The 25,675-nt window shown below is 43.1% G+C and overlaps 1 long non-coding RNA gene across 1 annotated transcript in view; it reads left to right on the plus strand.

The window, feature by feature from the left end:
- Positions 1-2,518: 2,518 nt before the first annotated feature.
- Positions 2,519-25,675, plus strand: part of LOC127219690 (uncharacterized) — a 48,424-nt gene continuing 25,267 nt past the window's right edge. Inside the window, exons 1-2 of the long non-coding RNA XR_007834283.1 lie at positions 2,519-2,771; positions 9,916-9,976. This is a non-coding gene — a long non-coding RNA (uncharacterized LOC127219690). The remainder of the gene's footprint in view (positions 2,772-9,915; positions 9,977-25,675) is intronic.

Consider the following 25,675-nt stretch of genomic DNA (forward strand, 5'->3'; position numbering starts at 1 on the left):
AGGCTCAGAGACTTACACCAGTTCCCTCCCAATCCCTGGCATCTTCTTGGACCTTCAGACTAAGACTGAGCTCTTTACATCATCAGCTCTTCTAGTTCTCGGGTCTTTGGAGTTGGACTGAGCTATGTCATAGACTTCCATGGTTGCCAGTCTGATGGCAGCATACTGTGGGGGCTTAGCCTTGGTAATAAATCCCCTCATGGATCTATACCCTATTGGTTTCTTCCCTGGAGAACACTGCCTAATAGGGTCTCTGGGAGAACTGACCAAGCTAACAAATAAACGAACAAGGCTTGAACTAGTAAATACCAGTTGGATGGGATCTCCTCCCCTCATCCCCATCCCATTTTGTTGAGCTGTGTTGTTACATTTGACATGTTCTGGTCTCTATTACAGGAATGCTTTCCAGAAAGACTAGGTTGGGAAGGTTCGTGTGGACCCACATTTGCTGACATGAACTGACTGTCAAGATGGGTCAGCTAAGACAGCCTCAGTACAGCTTGCAGAGATGAGCTAGAACCTTCCAGACTCTTGAGTCTACAGAAGCTGCCACAGAGGAGTCAGCTCATAGGAATGTACAGAACAAGACTGTGGTGGTTTGAATAAAATGGCCCCTGTAGGTTCATAGAGAGGTCCACTATTAGGAAGTGTAGTCTTGTTGGAGGAAGTATATCACTGGGGATGTGCTTTGAGGTTTCAGAAGCTCAAGCCAAACTTAGTGGCTCATTCTCCCTTCCTGCTGCCTGTCAATCTGGATGTAGAACTCTCAGCTACCTTTCTAGCAGCATGTCTGTCCTGTAGGGGAAAAGGGGCAGCCAAAGAAACACACTTTGGCTTTGTAACCAGAACCAAAGAAACACATCCTGACCCTGAAAGTAGTGCCAAAAAAAATATACTTTGTCCCTGGAATCAGAGCCAGTGAAAGAAATATACCCTGGTCCTAAAATTAGAGCCAAAAGGCTAAAAAGAACAAGTGAAAGAAACCAGAGCCCTGAAACCAGAGCCAAATCTAACCCTAAACCTGTGCATAAAACTAACCAATCCCTGAGCATGAGATCTAGCTATCCTAAGCTCAGGGATTGAAATCTGACCAATCCCCACCCTGTAAATCTCCCTGGAAAAACTCTGCCCCCTAAGAAGCCCTGTATAAACCCTGTGTCTGTTCAGCTTGTGGTTGTCCAGCTGCGGTGGCAACCTTCCTGTATTCTTACCTTCCAATAAATATCTTGAATTATTTGGGTGAGACCTTCCTCCACCAGAATGGAATGGAGGAGAGAAGTAACTTTTTGCTGGAGCCAGAGCAGAGCTAGCAGAGCTCAGCTGTAACACCTTTTTTAGGGAAACCTTCCCCTAGCTTTGCCAGGGAAGTCCCTCCCTTCTGGAACAGAGCTGATACACTGGGGGAAGCCTTTCCCTGGAGCAAGGCTGTAAGCTGCTACACTTACTGCCACCTGTGGTACTCCTTGGCTCCTGATTGCCAGAAACACTTTTCCATGAGAGCTGTAACACTCAGTATTCTTTGGCTCTTGAGTACTTCCCACCATGGCAATAATGTATTAAACCTCTGAACTGTAAGTCAGCCCTAGTTAAATGTTTTCCTTCATAGGAGTTGCCATGGTCTTTGTATTTCTTCACAACAATAGAAACCCTTAGACAAAGATCTTCCCACAAGGCAATGCCAGGCCCTGGACTCAATGCAGGTTCAAATACTGCATATGAATATGTGGGGTATTTTCTTAATTGCAAGCTTGGGAGATTATGGGTACCCACTTTGGTGCACCTCAATATGTCAGCCTCTCTTCTCCTGGGAAGAAGTCACATGGTCCTCCCCAATGGAGTGGTTGTCAGCTTTCCTAAAGTTGTGACCCTTTAATATAGTTCTTCATGCTCTGGTGACTCCCAACATAAAATTATTTCGTTGCTACTTCTTAGCTACAAGTTTGCTACTATTATGAACTATAGTGTAAATATCTGATATGCAGGATATCTGATATAGACCGCTGTGGTCGAGAACTGCTGTCCTAATGCCTTTTATGCTCTGGTTCTATATCCATGATCCATTTTGTCCTACTTTCTCACACTGTATTCTAAGGAAAGCATATATTGCTTTTTAGGGCTCCAGGGAGTTGGTGCAAAGAGTGAGGGCATTCAATATGTAGCTACACAAAGGTGGGTTGCAACAGACCAGGGTCACCTCTTTTACTCTGGAAAACTATGAGAGATAGGGAGTGAAGCTGGGTTCAAGAGAAGGAGGGGGCCTAAAGGACCAAACCAAGGTGCGGATTGGGCATCAGAGAAGCCCCAACTCCACAAAGGGTCTGCTCGTCCTGGCTGACCCCCACTCTGTAATGGGGAGGCGGTAAGAATGCACTCAGTGAGGCACCATAAGTGGTGAGCATGCTGGGATAGTATGAACTGACTGACTATTTGACTTCGGGCGGGCACAGTCAGAGCTTATGCAGAACCTCTGAGCTCGCCTCTTAGTAGCCCGGTCTGCGCATGCGCCCCCGGGCAGCCAGGTGAGAGCGCGGTGGTAGCAACCTCACACCTGGGCTTTAACTCTTCCGGGTCACGGGCGTGGGCGGATGCCGAGTGGGAGAAGAGAAGCAGGTCTTAAAGCCCCTGGATCCGCTAGGCGCTTCCTGGAGCGTCCAGGCCGGGGTCGGTGCCCTCCTCATTCGGGAGGGAGGGGGGTAAGCGCTGGGCGGAGCGAAGTCTCGCGAGATCTGGCCGTAGCGGCGGCAGCAGCGGCGGCGGCGGCGGCCCGGGAGGTGAGCGGCGGTCGGGCAAGAGGCGGCCGTTGGGCTGAGGAAGGGGATAGCTACGGAAGGCGAGGCCGGGCTCGGGGAGAGGGGTGGGTAGAAAGCCCGTGTTTTCTTTGGCTCCTCGAGGCTGCTGCGGCGCCGCCTGGTGCGCACTGTCCCGGGACTGGCGCGGGGCGGGGCGGGGCGGCCGCGGTTTTCGGGCCACCGGAGCCAGGCGTCCCTCTCCGGGGGTCCCTGCGCGCGGCTGCCACCCGATCTCCCCGGCAGCCCTGGCTTGGTTGGTGCCAGGCGCGTTACTTGCACGCTCTCACGCTGGAACTCAGGGACCTGCAGCACCCCGACCGAAGCCACACTGCGGGGACATGGTGGGATGGGGACGGCCCACGCCCCGGACGCACCTTCCATCCTCTTCCCCAGTCCTGCTCGCGCTCTTCTCCTGGGGCCCCCGTAGGCTGCATAGGGTGTGCCTGGAACCCCTGAAATTGTACGCAGCGTCCCATGTTTCTAGGGAGAAAGTTTGTCCTATCCCAGAAGGTTCCCTAAGCCCTGAATGTTCATCTTATGGCACTGTGTGAGAGAGCAGACTCTGGCTGAGAGTGATGGGGGTACGCTGGGCGTGCGGTCACAGCCCTGTGGGACATCTTAAGGCTTGCCTCGGGCAAAGGAAACTTTAATTCTTGTCTGAAGCCTGAGATCTCACTCTGCAGAATAGTGGTTGTGAAGCTTGTGATCAAGGCCTCTTTCTTCTGTGGCAAACGTTTGTAAAGCCCACCTTGCCACCCTGACACGAAGTTCATAAATAATATACCTTTATAGACATGGCCCAAGATCAGTGGAGTAAGGAAGAAATAAAAAGGAAGAGGTGTTGTAGCACTCGTATAGGTCTACTAGGAATACCGTAGAGCCTGCAGCCAGTGAGTATGTTTGGAGACAGACACACGTATGTATGTGTGTACACATGTATTTGGGTGTGTGTTAGAGTCAGGAACAAAGAGTGGAACTTGAGAAGACCTTCTTACTTGGGATAATTGGTGTTAATAAGAAAAACAGTGTAGGCTGAATGACAGCATACAAGATAAATCACAACCTGAATCCCTCAACACTCAAATAATACAGTCCCTCCAGGTACATAGTATTCCATGATATATTGTAACCCACCTTTTGCATCACAAACTTCGAGTTATCACCATTTAAGGGATCACACCAAATCCCTAATGTTTATCGTTGGTAACAAGGAAATAGATGAAATTGTTGGCTCTGGCAGTAGCAGCTCCACGTGTGCCTAGGCAGGGGTGCAGGTGAAATGTGCCCTGTGGAAGTTACCATGGCTCCCTGTTCCCTCACCACTTTGTCCTCCATAATTGGGGCAGTATGATGGGTGTTTCCCAGCGTATCTTGCCCAATGGTTCAGTATTGAATCCTAAAGTAATGTTAATCTGTGGTGAGCTCACGGGCCAGGGTAGCCTGGATTAACACCTCTACCACCCACATTTTGTATGGGTCTAGATCCTGGATCCCAAACCTAGATACTTTCTGCTGCCTGCTGTCTAAGAGTCTCTTCAGTAATTAACAGTGTGCCTTGGGGACAGTTCTGCCCCTTTGAGAACCACTATATAAAGCACACTCTCCTCTATCTAACTAATTATAACAGAATCTAATGCACACTTTTCATTGGGAATTAAAAACAACATTCTCTTTGATGTGTCTGGTATCTTTGCACTTTCATTGGTTATCTTCAAGTCTCAGGAGGTGGGGTTAATACTTGTTCACCTGCCTCTGTTTTTCTTCAGAGGGATCCTTGTTGGGAATTTTGGTTACACTTGAACTGCTGAGCAGCTTGAGGTGAAAAGGGAGTTGGAAGCCTTAGCAGCCTCAAGGATGGCATTGAGTACCAGTCAGTGCAGCCCTTACTTAAGTGACCTTTTCTGCTCTTATTAGAGAATTTGGAAAATACAGATGTGCTCCAAAGTGAAAACTAAAGTTGTCTGTCTAAGCTGTTCTGGGGATGGCTCACAAAAAAACTGTCTTCACAGGTCAGTTGTAGCTGAAAGTTCAGCTCAGTCCATTTTGTAGCTACAACGTAACAAATTTCTTTAAATTGCTTAAGTCTAGAAAATAAGTTTATTTTAACTTTCTTCCCTTTAATATAAGCTGTTTCTTACTGTAGAATATTTATTCTGGTTGCTTGTTACTCTAGGAAGGCACTGGAAATTAACATCTATGTAAAGACTTGTGAAAATAGGATACATTTAAAGTTGTCAAGTCATAGATAATAGTGAACTCTTCTGAGTTAAAAGTCATCTAAATCAAAAGTAATTAGCTTTTATTGCTTTAAGCAAGCACTATCCAGTTTCCTGGGTAAAAAAGGCAATGCTCTTGGTTGTTTTGTTTTTATTAATCACTACTAAAAAAATACTTCTGTTTTAGTTAGGGTTTCTATTGCTGTGGTAAGCACTATGACCGAAAGCAACTTGGGAAGGAAAGGGTTTATTTTGCTTTACACTTCCATATCACAGTGCAGTCCATTGTTGATAAAAATCAGTGTAGGTGCTCAGGGCAGGAATCTGGAAGAGAGCTGATGCAGAGGCCATGGAGGAGCCTGCTTACTTGCTTGCTCATCCTGCTACTGATAACTTTTTCTTGAATGGGTCATCCTTAGAGTAATTTCAGTGATTCACATTTGCTATTGCTTAGGAGAAATGTGCTTGAAAACACTGATTGTAGGAAGCAGACAGTGTATGTGGGGAGCTGTTCCCTGATGTCTTAGCCAACACCAAGGGCAGGCTCACAGGAAACCCAACTGTGTAACACCGCTTGGCCCTAGTGTTTATTTGTCAAGTAGACAAGTGATGGGCTGAGCCTGTGAGGAGAACCAGATGATGGGCTGTGGAGATGGAGCCATAGTTAATGTGCTTGAAGCATAAGCCAGAGCTCTGTAGGAGGCTCAGTGGAATGTTGAGTGAGTGTGGAGGCCCACCTATAATTTCAGCTTAAGAAGCTGACTAGTGTGATCTTATCAGTGAGCTCTGGGTTTGATTGATGAATAAGGTTCAGGAGCAACCAGGGATGATTCCTGACATCTACCCCAGGCTTCCATATGCATTTGTACACACAGACACATGTAGCCACATTAATGTCTACACACATGCAGACATGTTTGTATATACAGTGTGCATCACACACTACACCAAAAACAAAGAAGCAGCAGTAGAGTGGAGCATGTATCCCCAGGAATGCTAGCCACCTGGAGCCTGGGCAGGTGGACAGAGCACAGCCACAGCTGCTGCTCTAGAAACTATACTTTTAGCTTCATCATATGCTTTGCTTATTTTTCAGTATCAAATTTAAGAGAAATATTCCTTCCTAATCATTAAGTGTAAACTCTGGCTTATAGGCAGTTCTCTTTGTGTGATTATTTTTTCAACATTAAGGATTCTGTTTATATGGACAAAATGTTCTCATAACTCAAACACTTAAATAATGCAGCCATGTCCGGAAAGCCAAGTTTCCAGTTCTCTGGGTCTCCTCCATGTATCTATTTCCTATAAATATGTTCATCATCTCTTTTTGTAGATATAAGCAAATATCAGTGGGTTGTGATTTTATTTTTTTTTTTTATAGAGAGCACTGTGTAGCTTGTCCTGTCCTGGCTTTCCATTAGTTACTTATTATATATGCTCTTGAGAGTGTTTGATGTTAGCATTTAGTACGTGTATAGTGTTCATTTATAGAAAACATTTTTAAAAGCGTGTATTCATTTTTTTCTGTATATGAATATTGCTTGCATGTATGTCTGTGTACCACATGCATGTAATGACCTTAGAGGGCAGAAAAGGGTATTGGATTCCCTGACACAGGAGTTACAGTGTTGTGAGCCTCCATGCGGGTTCTGGGAATCAAACCTGGGTCTTCTGCAAGAGCAGCCAGTGCTCTTAACTTTAGAGCCCCTATTATGAGCACTTTCCCGCCAGCCTGATCCCATAGCCTCATCAGCCCCAAATAACATGCAGAGACACTATATTATCAAACTGTTGGCCTGTTATTAGCATTTCTTATTGGCTAGCTCTGTCTTAAATATTAACCCATTTCTATCAATCTAAGTGTTTCCACATGGTCTTGGCTTACTGGGAATGCTGGATCAGCATCTCTTTTGCTTGCTACATCTCTGCAGAGAAGAGAGTTATTTCCTGTTTGTCCCTGCTTATATTCTGATTCTGCCCAGTTACGTCACTTCCTGCTGTCTGTACAGACCTCCGGATATCTTTGGTTAGCTAGTGCAGTATCTGCCATGCTACATCACTTCCTACCTGGCCAATCAGTGTTTTATTCATCAACTAGTAAGACAGACATATATACGAAGAACATTCCCCATGAAGCCCCAGAAAATGTTTTAAAACAGCTCGAGGCTGTTCTGTACTGGGTCTGCTCAGCCAGCTCCACTTGGAGACATTCATGTTGTCTTCAGTCTTACAGACTGTGCAAACCATGATGATATACTCCAGAAGTGGGTTGCTGGGTTAGTGGGCTGTGTGTTTTAATTTTTATAAATACTTCCTTGCTTTCTGAGTTGCACCATTTTGACCTTACACAGGTATGATTGTCCTCTGTTTCTGTGGAGGGTTGATTCCAAGACTCCTGTGGAGATGATGAAATCCAGGCTTGCTTGAGATAGTGTTTACCCCACAGGCTGTGAAATAATCTGTGGATTACATGCTGTGTTGGCTTTTTTTTTTTTTTTTTTTTTTTTTTTTTTTATATCAACTTAACACAAGCTGAAGTCATCTGAGAAGTGGGAACCTCAAATGAGCAAATGCCTTCAGACAATCTGGTTGCAGGCAAGCCTATAGGGTCTTATCTTGATTAAGGATTGATTTGGAAGGGCCCCATTGTGGGTGGGGTCAACCCTCAGTTGGTGGCCTGGATTCTGTAAGAAAGCAGGCTAAATAAGCCATGGGGAGCAAGCCAGTAAACAGCACCCCTCCATAACTTCTGCATCATCTCCTACTCTAGGATCCTTCCCTATTTGAGTTCTTGTTCTGATTTCTTTCAATGAATAGCGAGTGATGAAATAAATCTTTTCCCCAACTTGCTGTTGGTTGTGGTGTTTGATCATAGCAATAACCAAACTAAGACACATACTCAGCCTGAATTAATGATTGTGCTATGTTATTCTTGTTTTGGGACTGTGCATGTAGAATTCAGAGTATAACCAGTCTTCACCTTCACTTTAACTCTCCAGCCCCATTAAAGAAAGAAAGAAAAAAAGATTCTTAAAAAAAAATAATAAATTGTGTCTGTAGGTGTTTTGCCTGAATATGTATCTGTGCTCTTCATCATGCAGTGTCTGGGGACCAGATGATGTTGCATTCCCTGAGTCTGGAGTTATAATAGTTGTGAACCACCATGTGCTCGGAATTGAAGCTGGATCTTGTGGAAGAGCAGCCAGTGCTCTTTACCATGGAGCCATTGCTCTAGATTTACATCTTTTTCTTTAAGGTTTACATGGTTTCTGTTGGTCTTCTATGGAACCTGAGTTTGGTTATACTTACAGAAAGGTGTCCTTCCTTATTCCTGTTTCTGTTAAGTCTGTGGCTTTATTTCTACACTTCAGTCTTTGGTCCTTTTAAGATTTAGCCTGGTGTTCTGGGAGTACAGAATCAGCTGCATCACTGCAAATATCCACTGTACTCTGGTGTATTTGCCCAGAGCCTGTCTGGGAACTCAGTGCTGGCTATCATTTGTGTTAGGCACATCTTTGCACTTTGTGTCCTTCCTTTCTAGGGGAAAATAAAAAGTGAAATCACATTAAAGAAATAACTCAAAAGTCTGTTTAGCTTTTTTCAAGCCTGGATTGCTTCATCTATAAAAGGAGTAATATGGAGGACACTAATAGACATATACTAAGGAAGAAGGGGCAAACTTAATGCTTAAGTCTGTTCAACCTCTGCCTTCTTGCATATTGTTTCCTACACTCTCCTTGACATTCTTTTGAAAGAGAAAAGACACAGGAATGTTAAAGTTAGAATTAAGATCTTGGTCTGAACAGGGTCATTACCTTCTTTTTCCAAAAATCATTTTGCTGTGGTGGTGATATACCCAGGGTCTCATTTTTACTAGGCAAGTACTCTACCACCAAGCTAGGAGTTCTGGCTTCCCCCTCTTTTTAATTGTTAAATTTTGGGTAGAGTCTCTGAGTTTCTCAAGCTGGTCTTGAATTTACTGTGTAATTCAGTCACCTGTTGTGCTTGTAATTCTCCTGCATCAGCTTCCCTACCACCTGGGATTACAGACTTACCCTGTACAATCAGTAACCAATACATTTGAGAATACAGAATGAGGCTTGCCTAGCATTCAAGGCTTCCTCCCTTGTATACATCCTGGCCATGATGCTGCTAGGTGTGCCCCAAAGTTTCTAGAATACTATCCAAAATGTTCTGTTGCCTCATGCTGCTATTCAAGTGTGGCATTCAGTAAAAATGTCGTATCCAGCAGCTTGTTCAACTGGTGATTTGTACCTCAATAGGTTGGAAACAGAAGAGACAGCATGTCCTTCTTATGAAAAACACCTAATACTCAAGCAAACACTTGATAGAGGCAAACCAGATGTTAAATGAGTGAAGGAAGACTCGAATGTGGTCTTCCTTTTTCCTTGCAAGTCAGGTAACTCATCTCATCTGTTATACTTAGCCCCTTGAGGAACCATAAACAAACATTAGAGAGATATATTAAGAGGTAGACTTCTCTTTATAAAAAGCTATACTAACAAAAGCATGAATGTTTATACAACATGTATGTTCGAGAGCCTCTAAGGAGTCCCTGGCTGGGTCATCCATTGTGACCTTTATGTCTGTAAGTTGGGCACTATTGGTACACACACACAGAAAATGGGCCCAGAGATATGATGGTTGACTGAAGATACCCTGGTTGGTGCAAGTGGTCTGAGGCCCATGCCCAACTCTGAGTCAGATGCAGAATTCCCGTCATCTGTGGGTCCCTGAAGGATTTAGAAGTTTTCCCTTCGTGGTCAGGGTTTTGTTTCCTGGCCATCCCCTTTTTTGTAACCTCCTTGCTCCTCTGACTTGTCTGTAATCACCTGCTGGCATATGGTAGGTGGTCAAGAAAAAGTGATTTCCACTTTATTTATTTTCAGGTTCATAATAAAGGTGCTAAGGAAGAGAATGTAAGACAGGACAATAAATATTTTTATTGAGGTAAGTCTTTTATGATTTTAAAACCATTTCCTTTGAAAACATAAATTCTTCACAACTTCCCTTCTCTGATGTAATGAGTGGTTGTCTTAGGCGTGTTTGAGGTTATGAAAGCTAGGGGTTATGAGGTGTATGTGGGGGCTTCAATTTAAATTTGTGCCTTCTCAGAGAAAGAGAGCAAGAGAAAACACACACCCACACCCACACCCACCCACCCACCCACCCACCCACCCACCCACACACACACACACACAGAGTGCACATGAAGTGGTCAGAGGACAACTTTTGTGAGTGGTTCTTTTCTTCCATTATGGCATCTGGATCAAACTTAAGTCCTTAGGCTTTTGGTCCAAGTTCTTCTCCAACTGAGGCATCTTGCCAACCCTAACAACTTTATAATAAATAGTTCACAATTAAACCAAGGTGGACTTGGTAGGCAGTAGTAGGTCCTGAATGAAGGAGGTTCTCCTGTGCCTCCTCTGATAATCCCTCTGGTGTCTTACTGGGTGGGAATAGTAGTATAATCCCCTATTCCCCATTGTTCTGCAGTTCTTGGTTCTGTAATCTTTTTTTCTATGGTAGTGTAGTAGTTGTTTATACAGCCCTTTTGTTCTATTGGTGAGAATGCCTTGAAACCCAAGTTCTAAGTTATTGGTTAATTGAGTAGTGAATGGAAATCTTAATTCAAACTCAGTGCATTGGTGAAATGCACTGTAAGCTGATCTCAAGGCTTTCTCACAGGTGACTATTTAAATGGGGTGTCTCTAGCAGCTTCCTCCCATTGCAGGAAGGGTTTCGAGTTTAAACTGGCAGACTCAGTGGTTACTGGATTAAAAGTTGGATAGAGGTGTGAGGTTGAGTCAGAGCATTCAGGATATGTGGCTGTGGGTTTTCTAGATGAAGTTGCTTTGCAGTGAGGGTGATTAGGTTGAACTATATTGGGCAAGGAGTCTAATTGCTGCTGTGTGGTGGCAACAGTAGGCCCTCAGAGTTTGTCCAAGAGTTTTGGATGAGGGTGGAGGGGGAGAGGAAAGCAGTAGCCTGGGGCCACAAGTTATTTCCTAAGTTCCACATCCCTTAGTTCTGTGTCCCATCCTCCCTGAAAAATTTGCTTCCTTGTCAGCCCTGAGAAGTGTGCCTTCTGTGTGGCCTGATAGAAATTCATCTAGAACTAGGCAAAGGATGGCTGCCATTTTGGAGCCTAGATGTTGATTTTACATGTAATATGAAATTATTCTGCAAACTGGCCTTTTCCCTCTATCTAGTATAGACACAGCTCCATACAAGCTCTTTTTCCTTCTTTAACTTCAGAGAGAGGGAGGTGAAAGTTAGTTGTGTATGTTAAACCCAGAAAATTTCATCTTGATTGCATTTCAATCTATTCTGGTGTGACAGAATTTTCCAGCCAGAGCTTGTTCTAGCAGCCATCAGTCAAATGAGAATTGCTGTCAGGGGAAAGGATGCCCTCCCACACATCTCTCTGAGTGCTTGAAGCCATCCCACTTCCTTTTTCTTTTACCTTGAGAACTGACTGCTGACACTTGGGAATTATAATCAGATTGCATCAGTCTTATGGAAAGGTTACCAATTACTGTTCTGCACAATATGCACTTCAAGTGTCTCAGTTCAGTGCTTTTAAATGCCTGTTAGGTGAATGAAGGCTTTTGTGTCACGCCCCGATTTAATACATTTGATGAGAGACTTTATTGATGGCTTTTTGTCTTCAGTTCTGTGATGGGGGCTGCATGGAGGAAGGAGGTTATTTAGGATGAAGTCTTCATGGAGTTTTTTGGTGGTTGCTCCATGAAGATTGATCCTGAAGAAGTGTGCCTAGTTAAGTGACTGGGACTGAGGGTAAGCTATGCCTGGGGTGACACATGGAGTTGTGAGGGCAGGAAGACATTTCCTGGTGGAGCATTCTTGAGTACTGTGTCCTGTTTTCCTGGCCTCATTTTGTTAATTCAGTATCTGACAGAAGGGCACAGTGAGATTGTGAAAATTGTCCTTGGCCATGTAGCTAGTAGGTTTTAAAATGCATGACTGAAATCCTCTCTTTGGCTCTCAGATCTGTCTGTCTGTGTATGTCACAGGATGTAGGTATTATGTTAGGAATAGTTAGTGTCTCTGGTGTTGTAGGGTCTGCAGTTTTGAACAGGGTGACAGTCATGCCAAGTGGTCCCTCCAGTGCTATGTTCTCTTGATTTCCTATGTCTTTAGCCATTGCTGGATGAAGTCTCAGCCTGCCAGGGTGTCTGGCAGTGTTCAATACAGCATAGTCTTATTTAATTTAGCAACTCTCAGAGATGAAAATCAGCTGACAGCCAAGTACAAACAGGCCTTCTGTAGGATGTTGATGTAGTCAGAGGAGAGAATGCTTGTTTCCCTTATTCTGTGCCAGTCAAGAGGTTGGCAGATTTTCTCCTCGTGAGGCAGAGGGCTTAGACTTATTGACGTAGCTATGACCAATGGGAGATTAGCTGTGTGTTGGAGAACACTTTTCCTCATGCAGTCTTGAGTTGGTTCCATCCTGTACCTACTGGCTGACTATAGATTGTGTGCTCTTTTGTTCTTGGCTCTATTTATCTTGGATTTCATTATATAGTTGATCAGAAAGGGGATTTATTGGTAGGAAAGTCAATCCTTTCCTCATTTGAAAAGATTGTGTGTTCTTAAAACAGATTATCCTGCTACAGGCAGATTCTAAGCAGGCCCCAGAGTAGGGGCACTACTGTGCTATGTCTCTATGCCATTATTTCCTAAAATAATAGTTTTAGTCATACTAAGTCACATACTGCGAGGTTCATAAAAGTGGTTTTTAGTTTGTTCACAGAGTTCTACACCAGTCACTATTGTCTAAGTTCAGAATACTGTGAGCTCTCCATGAAGATATGTCTAACTCCTCCACAGTCGCTTCCCACTCATCCCATTCCTGTCCATGCTAATCTTTGTCTTCATAGATTTAGCTATTCTGGATGTGTCATGTAAATGTACTCATTTAGTATGTGGTCCTTTTAGTTAGGGTTTCCATTACTGTGACCATAAACAACTTGGAAAGAAAAGGGTTTATTTCAGCTCACAATTCTTGGGTCACACACTTAGGGAAGGCAAGGCAGGAACTCAAGCAGGGCAGGAACCTAGAAGCAGGAGCTGATGGAGAGGGGAGCTGCTTACTGGCTTGCTCCTTGTGGCTTGCTCAGTCAGCTTTCTTATAAAACCTAGGACCACCAGCTCAATATGTGATATTGCCCATAATGAGCCCTTCTCTATCAATCATTAATCAAGAAAATGCACAATACAATAGGCTTGCCCACAGGCTATTAAGTGAGTCATTTTCTCAGTTGAAGTTCCCTCTTTCAGAATGACTCTGGCTTATGTCAAGTTGACATAAAATTATCCAGCACAGCATGTTATTGAGGTTCATTTACATTGTAGCAGGTATCAGAGCCTCCTTTTTACATTAATATATTCAGTTGTGTAGATATACAGTATTTTGTTTATCAGATGATGGACATTTGGGTGCTTTCCACTTCTTGACTTTTACATATAATGCTCTTGTGAACTGTTTTTTGTTACGTTTTGTTTTATTAGTGGCTTTTTATTTGTGTCTTGGGGTGGGAAGTGGAGGTGCACAGAATAGGCTCAGACTTTGGGGACAAGAACTTCTCATTATCTCTGGGGACTGTTTCTTTTGGTCCTTGCTGCTGGGTGTGCTGTGCATGAGGCACCTGCCACCCATGGCATGTTTAAGCCATGTGCACAGGGAACCCCACCCCACTCCACCTCACCCCACCCTACTCTACCCCCCCATCCTACCCCCCCCACTCCACCTCACCCCACTCTACTCTTTGATCAGTTGTAAGTTTCTGTGTTAGCCAACATCGACTGCACAAAGAAGCTTCTCTGATGAGTCCTGAGAGCTGCACTTGTCTGTGGAAAAGAGACATGAATTTAGAGAGGAGTTTGATGCTGTCTCCATTTAACAGAATAATAGTAGTAGGTTTAGTGACATGCCCAGCCACAAATGTAACATCTTTACTATCCTCTTACAAGGGGAAAGGAATATCACAGAAGAGTGGGCAGAGATTGTAAAAGCCAGAGGTTAGGGAGGCCCAGAGAAAGCTATCTTCTGGATGTGACAGGACTTGTGCTCATGAGCTCACAGCACCTGAGGTTGCCTGCACAAGATTAAGCCAGTCAACATTTTAACGTGGAGTGGGGTTATGACTCCTTCCCCCAACTAAGGGGCTGTGGATAGTTAAGGGCTTCTGGGGAAGAGTTAGTTTTTTTAAGGGTATGTCTCCTGGCAGTGCAGTCACTTGTGGCCCCACTGCCAGGAGGATATGGACAACACAAATTGGACTCTTTGGCTTATAAAAATAGAAAAATAAGATGAGGTTATAGGGAATAGGGAGGTGAGGATGTAGTTAAGGGGTGGAGTTGAGTGAATATGATCAAAATACACTGATAAAATAAAGAATAAAAAATATACTACAATAGCTTTTCAATTGTAGTTATAGTAAAGTGTAGGTTTAGGTGTGATGCTTTGATGCCTAGGTTATTAGAAACTCAAAGAAAGCCACTTGACTTCAATTTCTTTGTGCTTGTAGGAATGAAAGCACCCTAGTAATGGGTTCAGCATGTGTGGTGGTAGTCTGAGATTAGGCTCCTTCTCCAGGGTGCTCAGGACATTGCACTCTGTGCAGAGTACTATGTCTTTGATTGGCTAGGGAAGAATATTGGTCATGGGAGTTGAATGTGTCCTGTTGCAGAGTTTACATTTTGTCCTTAGCAGTAGGTAGGGGCATTACAGCGTCTAGCAGAGAAAAAGGGTGATATGATATAGTTCCTGTACTCCAGGGCCTGAGTGTGCTTTGTGCTGCTGTACCTGAGAGCTGGTGAGGCCCCAAGGTGGGTGCTGGGGTGCTAGTGAAAAGACAGAGGCTGCAAAAGCACAGTAGTCAGGATCCTGGCTGTAAGTTAACAGGAAGGTTCATGCATAGTGTTACAAGTAAGATAGTTTTCTGAAGATCCCAGAGAAGGGTGCCCAAACACTTAACAATGTTGCAGAACCCGGGAGGACTTAAAACCCTGGGAATTAGCATTGTAGGCTTCATCACTGGCAGGGTTGTCTTTACACTAAAGCTGATAGAGTGAGCCTCTCCTCCCTTCTGTCCTTTCACAAGTCACTGAGATACCCTACCCTTGAATTTTGTGCCCTCTTTGCTGGAGCTCTTTGCTGCCATCACTGAGTCCTCAGCAGAAAAGAAGGTGAGCTGTCACAGGATCTGACATGAAGGGAGAAGTCAAGGGTACCTCACAAGTTTGTGGCTTTGGGAGGCATTCTGCCCAGGAGTAAGGAGGTTCATGGTTGGGCAGAGCAGAAGGTAGGAAGCAGGCTGAACAGTTTTTGACTAGTTGAGACTGGTAAACCACTTCTGGGGATAACATTTTAAGTATTTGAATGACTTGGCTTCCTTCATTGCTAGAAGCTAGAGAATGTTCTCTTTCCTCTGCCTCTCCAGAGCCAGTGTCTTGCACTTGCCACATGACTGGTGTTAGAAGCAGGTGTTTGGGTGGATCCTCTTTTGGATGGGGAGTTACTGCATCCAGCCAGGTGGTTGAAAAGCGTTGGATCTTATTGGCTAAGGAACATTTCTAGTTCAGATACTCTGTGGTCTGTGATTTCCATGTTCAAGTAATATTATTGTGCCTATTTCTTTCTGTCTTCACTTTTTCTTTCTTGTTCCACCTTACGTTTAATGCTGTTAATTTCTTGTTGCTAGTCCTGTTAATAAATTATTATTTTTTTCCTAAAGTTAGTCTTAGGGAATAAAGATGATAAAGACAAAGAGACTTAAGAATAATTGAGCCAGAGGGTAGAGCCTTGTCTGACTTTAGATCTCTCTGGTAAATGTAGGATGTTTATGAAACACTTGAAATGATACAGATTGTACTTAGAAAATGTACTCTGATCAACCAGTGGAGATATGAAGCAGGGGCTTAGTAATTCAGGGCCTTGAGAGTGTGTGTGTGTGTGTGTGTGGGTGGTCTGGAAGTTCACCTTTAGAGTTTGGTTCATGGCAAGACTTTAGAATGAGGCTTTTGTATTCCAAATAGCAGATTTCACCTTAGTTTCATCTTTATATGAAAATAAAATGAATCACAGGTTTTAAATCTTGGCATCTTGAGTTTAGACTCCTTATTTATGTCTTCATAACCACCAGACACTGGTCCACAAGTCGAATTTGATTTTTTTTTTTTTTTTTTTTTTTTTTTTTTTTAACCATTTAGTTTTAAAATGTCTCTGCTTCTAACTCCATCTTCTCTCCATAGCCAGGAAAACCAAACCTTTGGTAGTTTGGGTATGCTGTAAATTTTATTATTTAAGTTTTAGAAAAGCACACTTGTGTTTATATATATTAGCAACATTATGTTCTTACTAGGGCAAAGTGGTTTTTTGTTTTGTGTTGTTGTTTTGGTTTTTCCAGACAAGATTTCTCTGTGTAGCTCTGGCTGTCCTGGAACTCTTTCTGCAGACCATGCTGGCCTCGAACTTACAGAGATCTGCCTGTTTCTGCCTCCCATGTGCTGGGATTAATGGCATATGTCACCACCACCCAGTGGGTAAAATGTTTTTATGACAAAAATACAATTGTGTTGCTTTTGTAGGCTAAACAGTCTTGTCTGACCATGCTACCAGTGGCATGCTATTATTGGTGTCTGCATGTTCAGCCATCAGTATCTATGATTGTTGTTTCCAAATACTCTGTGGGTACCAGAATGTGCAAGGCCCTTTGTGGTGGTTTGAATAGGAATGGCCTCCATAGATTCATGTGTTTGAACTTGGCCCATAGGGAATAGCACTTTTGGGAGGTGTGGGCTTGCTGCAGGAATTATGTTGATGTGGGAGTAGGCTTTGAAGTCTCAGAAGCTGAAGTCAGTTTACTTCCTGTTGGCTGTGGATCAGGATGTAGAACTCTGAGCTCCTTTGCCATCACCATGTCTGCTGCATGCATCTGTGCTTCCTGCTGTGATGATAACAGACTGAATCTCTGAATTATGAGCCAGGCCCAATTAAATGTTTTCCTTTATAAGAGTTGCCTTGGTCATGGTGTCTCTTCATAACAATAGAAACCCTAAGACACCCTTATATAAAGTGATGTAATGTTTACATATAACCTATATACACAGTCTTCTGTCTACTTTAAAGATTTCTTTTTAATTATGTGTGTTACAGGATAGATGCATAAGAGTGGGTTCCTATGTACTCTGCAGGAGCACTTAGTGTATGTGTGCTGGGAACTGAATTTAGGAACTCTGCAAAAACAGCCCATACTGTTTGAAGTGCTGACTCATCTCTCCAGCTCCTGTCTACTTTAATCACCTTGAGATTACTTACTTTGTCCAATAAGGAAAGGTATGTACATGGTAAAAACAGTGTTTTGAAAGATATCTTGTGTGTGCACTATTGAATCATAGCTGCACAACTGATAGATAAAGATGACCAATTGTATTTTCAGTGTTGTTGCCTGTTGCCTAGAATCTTTTCTTTGTACCATGTGGTAGAGATGTGAGCAATGTTTATTTAGCTTTTTGCTTATTTGTTTAATTGAATTTGTACTATTTTTTAAATTTTATTTTTTTGTTTTCAATACATCTTAATCCCCATATCCATTCTTCCTCCATTTCTCTTCAGAAAAGAGCAGGCCTCCCAGGGATGGAAGGATAGGTTTTTTTGTTTTTCTTTTTGTTTTTCTCCAGAGCATTGGTTAAATTTGGCTGTATATGCAGGCTCTTATCAAGCTGTAGTTTAATAGACATTTCTCTGTAAGAAGTCAAGTTAGAGCCTTTAAATTTCTATAAAATACATAATTATTTAAAAGTAACATATTTTCATTTGAACTGTAGACAAATGCTTGTTCTGTCTAAGTCTGCATCAGATGGATTGAGGCCTTGCATAGGCTGCATTTTCACAAAGCTACTCAAAGGTTTTGAGAAAACAGTCCATCATAGAATAACCTGGACCAGATGTGCTGACTCAGGATTCACACCTAAAATCCTATCACTCAGAGGCAGTGCTACCATGAGTTCTAGGCTAGTCTAGGTTACTGAGAGAGTTTCAGGCCAGCCGAGCTAACAGAGTGAGACCCTATCTCAAAAAAACAAGAATATGAATTTGCTACATGAACATGAGTGAATGGGTTGGATCCCAGAGCCATATAAAGCTGGACAGACTTAGCCTCTTATAATCCAAGTACTCTAGAGGCACAAATGGGCAAATTGGCAAGTGAGATAAGCTCATCATGTGGGAATTGCCTGTGCCAGGCTCTCAGACCTTTACATGTAACATTATACTTTAAATTAGCTATCAACTATATTGGAAGATTGTTGATTTGAGGAGCTATCCTTACCTGCTCCTGCAAAAAGTAACCAAAGTGTGCCTGATATAATACAGCTTATTCTGTTTTCCAAAGTATTAATTATTCCTTAGGAAGTAGTTAGTGTTGGTCTTTACCAATTAACTCTTCAAAAGTGGTGCCATTCAAAACAGAACCCACAGCTTCAGTGTTGTGACTAGTGAAGAGCTGTTATTCAGACATTCTAAGCATAGGCGTTGATGAAAAGAACCTCTGCTAGTTGGGGCTGCTCTTCTGTTGAATGTACCTTTTACAGCAGGACCACTTTTCACACACTCTTGACATTTCCTTTATTTTACTTTACTTGTATATTATCATGTAGGTGATATCAAGATGGGGTTTGTGTGTGTATGTGTGTACAGATGTGCCATAGTGTGTGTGCGTGTGTGTGTGTGTGCGTGTGCGTGCGTGCGTGCGTGCGTGCGTGCGTGCGTGCGTGCGTGTGTGTGTAGGTCGGAGGACAACTTTGTGGAGTTCTTTCCTTTCACCTTTACATGAATTCTGGGGATTCAACTCAGGCCATGTGTATTAGTCAGGGTTCTCCAGAGGATCAGAAGCAATGGAAGGATTGATTATATTATTATTATATTTATTATATATAAAAGAATTTATTAAGCCAGCTTCTGTTAAAATGGTCCCACAGCTGAGAGACTGGGCTACTTCAGCAGTTGAAGTCTTACCATAGTAGTTGTCTCTCACCAGAAAGGCCAGTAACCCAGTGGCTAGCTGGTCAGTTCATAGGGCTGGGTGCTTCAGCATTCCTAGTCTTGTGCGAAGCCTAGAACACTCCTGATTGCACCTCATCCTCAGCCCACAATGGAAGTCTGGGAACTCCAGGTTCCACTGAAGGAAGCAGTGTAAGAGGAGGCCACATGAGAAAAAGTCTACTGACTTCCTTTCTGCTATAACCTTTTTATCTTGGCTGCTATGAGAATGTGCTAGCCACAGTTGGAGTGGGTCTCCCACATCAATTAAAGTGATTAGAACACTTCTTCAGATGAGGCTTCTTTGCCGGCCTGGTCTTTGTTTCTGTATTTTTTTGGACGGTGGCAAATCCAAATGATATGTCCTTACTGAGGTGCAGTCAGAAAAACTTGAGGGAGAAACCACTGAAATGCACTCTGAAAAAGTGCATATAGAAGTTAAGCAGAGTGGTTGTGTGGGCCATAATACACTTGGAAGGTAGAGGAAGGAGAGTCAGGAGTTCAACATGTGTTTTCAAGATTGTGCTACAAAAATACAAAAAAGACAAAGAAGAAAGTTAGGCTGTGTGCTGGCTAATCTTATGTCAACTTGACACAAGCTAGAATTATCTGAAGGGGGGATTTCAATTGAGAAATGCTCCATAAGATCTAGCTGTAAGGCATTTTCTTAATTAGTGATTGATGGGGAGGGCCCAGCCCATGGTGGGTGGTGCCATTCCTGGGCTGGTGTCCTGGGTTCTATACAAAAGCAGGCTGACAAAGCTATGAGGAACAGGCCAGTAAGTAGCACTCTCTATGGCCTGTCTTCAGGTTCCTGCCCTGCATGAGTTCCTGCCCTCAGTTCTTTAAATGATGAACAGCAGTATGCAAGTGTAAGCCACATAAACCCTTTTCTCCCTAAGTTGCTTAGTCATGGTGTTTCATCGCACCAGTAGAAACTCTTAACTAAGACAGGCTACAACACTTATAAGAGGGAGGTGAGGAGAGGGAGGAAAGGAGAGTATACATGGCAGTATGTGAACACACATTTCATCCATGACAGGTGTGTTCATGCTGTTTGGTTTCCTCATGGACAAAGGGGCTATAGAAGCTGTTCAGGTCATTCTTGTTCCTGTATAGTGAAGTCTGAATTTCAGCTTTAATTTTCATCTCAAAGATAGCAGAAGTCCTAAGAGGGTGGGAGTTTTTGTGGCGTGCTAGCTCCTTTTCTGGGTCTGTTATCCATGGAAATCTCAGCCTGTAGCAGGTAAAGCAGAGGCTTCGTCCCAAGACCTGGCTGCTGGCCCTGAAACACCACTGGGCCATGTTGCATAGACAATGGAAGAATGACTGAGAAGTGATTCAGTATGTATCCTGTTACAGCTTTTTGCAAAATTATACACTCAAAAGAACTAGTAACTTTTAAAATCAGAATTTTCATAATTTAAAGCCACTTTAAGTATGCTAGGAAGTAACATTACTGCTAAGAAAGCCATTCCATAGAACATAGATGTATGTTGGGGTGGAGGCCAGAGGGTGACACCAGGTTTCTTCCTATGTTGCTGTGCACCTTGCATTTTGAGACAGGGTCTTTCACTGAACCTAGGGCTTGTGGATGTGGCTAGATTGGCTGGCTGTATGCCTGAGTGTGTGTTTGTGTACCATGTGAGTGTAAGAACCTGTGGAGGCCAGAAGAAGGTATCAGATCCCCTGGAACTGAAGCTTACAGTTGTTTGTGAACCCGATTTGTGCAAGAACAGTGAATGTTCTTAACTACTGAGCCATATCTCCAGCTCCATACCCAGCTGGTTGGGGGGTGGGGGGTACAGGGAGATAGTGGAGGTACTGGAAGTTAGAGTTAGAACCTCATGCTTCTACAGCAAAGACGTTTTCCTTATGCAGTGAGACCAAGTCTTTGTGGTAAAGTGGCTCAATGAATCTTTGCACATGCTGTCTACTTAAGCTGCTCTGAATATATGGTGTTGTATGCAGCCAGCACTGTCACTAAGACCCTTAGATTAAGACAAATTAAAGAATATTGACTCCATTGAGAGAATTAAACTATAGGTGTACATGGTGAGGTGATTTCACATTCTCAGCAGGTATGATTACACCTGGCCTGGGAGACTTACTGTTGCAGCACAGGAGCTTACCGGTTGGTTAGCTGTCCTTGAGCTGTTAGTAATTCGAAGTACTTTTGTGGCTGTGTCAGTCACTATCACCTGGATGTTCCCTAGCATAGTGATGGTGATGGGAGCTACTGTGTATGAAGCACCAAATGATTAGTTAGCAGATGTTGGACCATGGCATGGGACAGTGTTCCCTTTCAAAGTAAAATGAAATACTGGGACTATATTTGTGGAAGCACAGATGACTCTGGAGCATCAGTGGTGCTCAGGCCACAGTGAGCATTTTCCCACCACTGTAGTGGAAGGCCAGAGAGCATAAACAGTGAAAATTTAGGTCTGTCAGATGTTGTATGCTTCTACTTTTCAGATAATTTATTTTTTTATTGTTTACCTCATACAGAATCATTTTCATTTTTAAATCTCAGAAAAACAAGAACCAGAAAGTGAATTTCTGGGTTCTGTGGTTTCCTTATCAACTTTAGTTTGGTGAGTTCCATTGCTCCCTAGAACTGAGGATATTTACAGATGTGTCACAGAGCCTGTGTTCCAGAGTGCCTTAGCCACTGAACATTCCCAGGGTTAGCAGGGTAGTATGGGTCCTACTTAGGTTATGATGCTGTAGAATATGTTGCAGGGAATCGTTCTGTCAGTTAAAAGCTTGCTATTTGTAGAATTGTTCTTCTGAGAAGATAGAAGGGGGTGTTTCAGAGGCAACTGAGAATCTTTCCCAGAGGAGCCTGAAGCTCATTCCAATACCACCCCCAGGAAGAGATTCTTAGTGAACTTGAGTCTCTTGTGTGAGTTCGGTGGATTCTTATAGAGAAAAGCCAGAAGCAAAAAACACAAAAAGTATTTTTCAAATGGATGCACTTGGCCAGTTGGAAGATGTGTATCTTCTGGGTTTTACTGATGAGTAAAGAAAGCACACATATCTTATGTGTGCATTTTCCATACTTGGTTCACCGCATAGAATTCTCTACAATCAGGAATAAAGAAGTTCTTAGGAGTGGTGGCACACATGTGTAATCTAGCACTCAGGAGGCTAAAAGAGCTCAGCCTAGGCTTCATTATGAGTACCATCCCTGCCAGGGCTCCACAGCAAGAGCTTGTCTCAAACCAGAAAATATACAAACACATCCCTCCAAAACAAAAGAAAAGCTTTGGTATGGAATATTATCTTTATTATAACCTCTAAGAATTTACTTAAATTTCAGTTTGTTAATAGTTTCAAACCTTTAGGTGTAGTCCTTATTAGCTTTCCAAATTTCTTATTCCAAGCTGGAAGGACCTCTTTGGAGCCAGCCAGCTCCATTAGAAGACTGGCTGTACAGGCTAGCTGAATGCATTTTCCCCTCCTTCTTCCTCCTCCGTGTGCTTAGTACAGTCCACACAGGAGAAGACACACAGCAGCTTTGTAATGTGATCCTGGCCCTGTTGCATGAAGTCTAGCACTTCAACAATGCAGAGGGCATGTACAGTGCATGTTTACCTGAGTTATTGAACCACCTTAGGGCTGGTTCCAGTAGTAATGATTTCAATATCTAGGGACAACAATCCATGCTCATGATTGAGTCAAATATTCAGGCTTCCTTCAAAGGCAGTCAGCAGAATCCAGGGAGACCAGTTTGTTCACTTTTCTACCCAATAGTCATTTACTTTTACAGTTGTGTTTATGTAGAGTAAAGGTCAAAGGGAAAGATGTGTTGAAGTCTGTAGCATCAGTCACTGTATTACAACTGAAGTTTCAGTATGCCTTTGAAAGAGCTTCAGAATTCAGACAGCCCCTTCCTCCCTCCTTTCCTCCCTTCCTTCTTCCCTCCCTCCCTCCCTTCTTTTGTGACAGGGTTTATGTGTAGCTTTGGCTAGCCTGGAACTTGTTGGGTACACCAGGCTGGCCTGGTGCTGGGATTAAAGGTGTGCCACACTTTATTTTTAATGGCAACTGGTATCTGACAGGTCTTGTGTGTGCCTGGCAGGTACTCTCTGCTGAGATTTAGCTCCAGATGTTCTAGTTACTTTCTGTTTTACTAGTCTGTGATAAAACACTGGCCAAAAGCAACTAGGGGATGGGGCAAGGATTACGTTCATCAGTTCATCATTGAAGGAAACCAGAGCAGGAGCTTAAGGGAGGAATGGAAGCAGAGCCACAGGGAAACTCTGCTTACAGGTTGGGTTTGCAGGGCTTGCTCAGTCTTTTTCTCTTTTAATTTCTTTTTTATTTTTACATTCTAATCCCTGTTCCCCCTCCCTTCTCTCCTCCTGCTCTCCCCTCCTTCCCTCCATCCCACTCCAGTCCATTCCTCAAAGAAGAAGGTAAAGCCTCCTCTAGGATGTCAAATAAGTCTGTCTCATCACCTTGTTGAGGCAAGATCAGTCAGCCTGTTTTCTTATACATCCCAGGACCACCTGGGCACAGGTGGGGCCTGGCCCATAATGGACTGGGTCCTTCTTCATCAGTCACTGATTAGGAAAATGCCCCACAGGTTTGCCCACAGTCTAGCCAGGCTATTTTGTATCATGTTGACAAAAACTACCAAGCACAGCAACCCATAGTCTTTTAAATTTTACTTTTTTTATTTTTTAAAGTAATGATGGGTATTGAACATGGGCTTCATATGTGCTTGGCAAGTGCCCCACCACTGAGCCTCTGACAGCTTCTTGAAATATAATGACATCTACAGTGAACTATAGCTTAATCAGTTCCAGCACACTCATAGCCCATGGCACCATCAACCTTCATCCCCCAAGGCTTTTTGTACCACTCTGCAATCCACCCTCATGGTCCTCTGTCCATCTCCAGGCAACCACTGATGTCATTTCTGTGATTTTCCATGAGTTAGTTGTCTCTGGATTATATAATCCTGTTTGCTGCTTTCAATCAGTGTGAGTATCCTGAGATGTTTGGTGATATTGATGCAGCAGGCTATTGTGGATATACCAGCTTTATGTGTTTGCTCACTGTTCGGGACTGCTTGGGTCTGTCTGTGTTTGGCCCTTATGAACACTGCTCATCTGAACACTTGCATACTAGAGTACCCATGCTTTTTGTTTGTTTGTTTGTTTGTGTGTTTGTTTTCACGTATTTTTTAAGAACACACCTGGGAGGGAAGTGGCAGGTGGCTGGGCCCTATGGTAGCTGTAAAAACTGCCAGATTGTTACTGTAGTTATTTTTACAGTCTTACCACCCAGTGCATAAGAACTGCCAGTGCTTGCTAGGGCCACTCGTTTTGCTCTAATACATTAATCTCAAATTGTGGTTTTAATTCGTATTTTCCCAGTGGCTAAAGATTGAGCATATTTTCTTGTGTTTGTTTGTTGTTCTTTCATAAAATGTCATATATTTTACATGTTTATTTATTGGGTTATTTTCTTAGTTTTCAGAGTTTTCTCTGTGTAACTGCTCTGGCTGTCCTGGAACTCGCTGGCCTTGAATTCACAGAGATCCGTCTGACTCTGTGTCCTGAGCTGGGATTAAAGGTGTGCACCCCCATACAGAGTTTTAATTAGACTTATGATTTGAAATATTCTGTCTCAGTGTGTGACTTGTTTTTTATATTCTCCTTGCAGTATCATGGAGAGAATAACTGTTCCGATTTCAGTGAAGTAGGGTTTATCAATTTGTTTCATTAAGCCTTGTGCTTTTTTTTTTTTTTTTTTTTTTTTTTTAAGTTCTTTCTTTCTTTTTCTTGTTTTCTTTTTCAAGACAGGGTTTCTCTGTGTAGCTCTATGGAGTAGGCTGGCCCCAAACTCAGAGATAAGCCTTGTGCTTTTGGTGTTACGTCTGAGAACTGTTTATCAAATCCAAGGTTACACAGTTCCTTGGAGAGGTTTTATAGTTTGAGGTATTTCATGTAGTGATAGGTAGTTTGGTTAATTGATTGGTCTGTGGTGGTAGCCTTCTGTATATTAAACAGATGCTTGACCACTGACTATAGCCCCAGCCCATAGTATTTGTATATAGGGCAAGATGGTGAATCACCTTTAAATGACCCATTAAAATGACCAGTTTTAGCCAGCATGGTGGCTCACGCCATTAATCTTAGCACTTAGGAGGCAGAAACCAGACAATCTCTGAATTTGAAGCGAGCCTGGTCTACAAAAGTAAGTTCCAGGACAGCCAGGGCTGTTACATAGCACCCTCCATCTCCCCAAAGCAAAACAAAGCGGTCAGTGTTTTGTACTGAATTACACCTGTCCATTGTCAAAAGTCGGTTGCCCCTATATGTATGTGCATTTGGCATTTGTTTTCCATTTTCTTTGTTTTTCACTGGATTTCATTTTGTAACTCAGACTGGTCCCCTATTTCTGGCAATCCTCCTGCATCAGTCTTCAGAGTTTTCTGATTACAGGTCTGAGCCACCATATTCAACTTGACCTCCTTAGGACAGTCTCAGTACCACATTGCCTTCCTTGCCGTGTCTTCAAAATCTTGATCGTTCATGCTTCTTTAGGTTCTTCCAGGTTTAGGTCAG

This window comes from Phodopus roborovskii, unplaced genomic scaffold (genome assembly GCF_943737965.1).
Source record: "Phodopus roborovskii unplaced genomic scaffold, PHOROB, whole genome shotgun sequence".
Classification (NCBI taxonomy): Eukaryota; Metazoa; Chordata; class Mammalia; order Rodentia; family Cricetidae; genus Phodopus; species Phodopus roborovskii.